This window comes from Nelumbo nucifera, chromosome 6 (genome assembly GCF_055504915.1).
Source record: "Nelumbo nucifera cultivar China Antique chromosome 6, China Antique-T2T, whole genome shotgun sequence".
NCBI lineage: Eukaryota > Viridiplantae > Streptophyta > Magnoliopsida > Proteales > Nelumbonaceae > Nelumbo > Nelumbo nucifera.
In genome coordinates, this window is record NC_142654.1 from 12614213 (window position 1) to 12616947 (window position 2735).

Here is a 2735-nt window from a genome sequence, read left to right on the forward strand (position 1 = left end):
CGGGTTCTCTGATTTTCTCTATGCAGATCCTCCATGTCCGTCGTTTACTGGAAGCCAAATCACCTTCAGCTAGGAGCAACTAGATTGCGCAGGTCACGCTGAAAAATAAAAGAAAATATCCATTGTTTGAAACACTTTGGTACACATTTTTTTTCATATAATACGTGTAGATACTTTAAACCTTATCAGGCTAATTTTATTGGGGAAATGAACACAATAGCCAACCACGAACCAGCAGTTTGGTCGGGATAGGCTAAAAACAAAATGGACTGGGTTCAAGCTCAACCCAGGCCCATCTCTAAGAATTGGCCCAAGGCTTTAGCCCGACCCAAACTGAAATTTCATTAACGGTGGGTTCTTTTTTTTTTCCCTTTTTTAGTAACAATATCTTCTTGGCTGTGATTTCTAAGTAACTGAAACACTGTTAATAGTAGCAGACCGAAGATGTAGACCTGCATATACTGTAATCATGCTATTTCTCTTTACAGCCAACTATCTACCTACAGTCTCTACCCACCTCTCAGATGTAGACCACAGAGGGTTGTCAGCTCTGCATTTCTATCCCTCATTCCTCTTCCCTTGACCAAATCTCTATCTATGGTTCCGATTTCTGAGCTGCCTACACTCTACAGTAGCATGGCTGCCGTTTCAGTCCTTCCACACTTTACTGCAAACCCAACCGTTTCATTGTTAGAGAAATGCAAATCCATGTCAGAGCTGCATCAAATCCACGCCCATATGATCAAAACCGGTCTCGTACATCACACGTTTGCAGTAAGTAGACTTGTCGCCTTCTGTTCGCTGTCTGGTGTCTGTGGTGGATTAGACTATGCCGCATCTGTCTTCCCACGAATTCAACAACCCAATTGCTTCATCTTTTTTGCCATGATTAAAGGCTTTGCAGACAGTGCTAGCTCATTGAATTCTATACTCCTTTACTCGCAAATGCTGTCGTATTTGGACGAGTTTGATGGTGTTCAGTTCTCCATACCTTCCGTCCTCAAAGCCTGCGGGAGGTCAAGAGCCTTCGGTGAAGCGCAGCAAGTTCATGGACATGTCTTGAAGACCAACTTTCAATATGATCCGTTTGTTTCGAATTCGGTGGTTCGGATGTATTTGGATCTTGGAGAAGTTGGAATGGCGAGAAGGGTATTTGATACAATGCCTTGTAGAGATGTGGTTTCTTGGAATTCCATGATTAAGGGTTATGTGGAGGCCGGGGAGATTGACTTGGCTCGTGCATTATTTGATGAAATGCCTGAGAAGGATTTGTTCTCATGGAATACAATGATAGATGGTTATGGGAAATGTGGGAAATGTGAGCACGCTCAAGAGCTTTTCCAAATGATGAAACATAAAGACGTGGTTTCTTGGACGGCCATGATTTCGGGATATGTACTTAATCACCGCCCTAAGGAAGGGTTGGTTCTTTTTCGAGAAATGTTGAGTTTGGGAATTCAACCAGATGCTGCCACTATAGTTTCTGTTCTTTCAGCCATTGCAGACTTGGGTTTTGTTGAGGAAGGGAAGTGGGTTCATGCTTATCTCAGTACAAATAAGATCAGATTGGATTCTGGGTTTATTGGGTCTGCTCTTATAGACATGTATGCAAAATGTGGGTATATAGAAGATGCCTACCGTATCTTTAAAAGCATCTCTCATAGGAGAAGCATTGGGGACTGGAATTCTATGATTTCTGGTTTGGCAATACATGGCCTAGGTGAAGAAGCTCTAGAAATCTTCAATGACATGGAGAGATACGACATTAAGCCCAATGAAATCACTTTCTTAGGTGTTCTTAGTGCTTGTAGTCATGGAGGCTTGGTTCAAGAGGGTCAATATTTTTTCAGCCTAATGCAAGAAAGCTACAAGATAGTTCCTGGGATCCAACATTACGGGTGCATGGTTGATCTGCTTGGCAGAGCAGGACATTTACAAGAAGCAATCAATGTTTTACAGGAAATGCCCATGGAAGCTGATGTTTTAGCATGGAAAGCCATCCTCAGTGCCTGTGTGAAGCATGGGCATGTTGCCATTGGGGAACATGCTGCCCTCCATGCAATTGAGTTGGCTCCCGAGGACTCAAGTTGTTATGTTCTCCTGTCAAACGTCTATGCCAAGGCTGGTAAATGGGACAATGTGGCTAAGGTAAGATCAATGATGAGACAGAGGGGAGTCCGAAAGATCCCAGGTTGCAGCTCAGTCCTTTCCAATGGAGTGGTGCATCAATTCCTTGTGGGGATGGAAATGGATATGATGTATAGGGGCAGAGTTCTTTTGAAGCTAGAGGAGGTCATTTGCAGGTTGAAGTTGGAGGGCTATGAGCCTGACCTGACGCAAATCCTTCTTGATGTTGAGGAGGAAGACAAGGAAAATTTACTCCGCGTTCATAGTGAAAAAATTGCAGTTGCATTTGGTCTTATAAACATGAAACAGGGGGCCCCCATTCATATAGTGAAAAACCTAAGGTTTTGCTCTGATTGCCACTCCTTTATCAAGCTTGTTTCTATGGTTTATAATAGGAAGATCATTGTGAGGGATCAGAACCGTTTCCATTATTTTCAAAATGGGTCCTGTTCTTGTAAAGATTATTGGTGATTTGGCTCAATTGGGCTAATGTTGTATATATGTTCATTCCCAATACTTCAGAACTCCAGACTTCCAGAGGATATGTATTCGTAAATTTGTATGATGCAAATGGTTATATAAATTTAGTCACGGATCAGTTATATGCC

At 42.5% G+C, this 2735-nt stretch overlaps 1 pseudogene across 1 annotated transcript; it reads left to right on the forward strand.

The window, feature by feature from the left end:
* Positions 1-396: 396 nt before the first annotated feature.
* LOC104588405 (pentatricopeptide repeat-containing protein At5g66520 pseudogene) lies at positions 397-2735 on the forward strand (annotated as a pseudogene). The gene has a single exon (XR_016077713.1). The product of XR_016077713.1 is annotated as a pentatricopeptide repeat-containing protein At5g66520 pseudogene (transcript).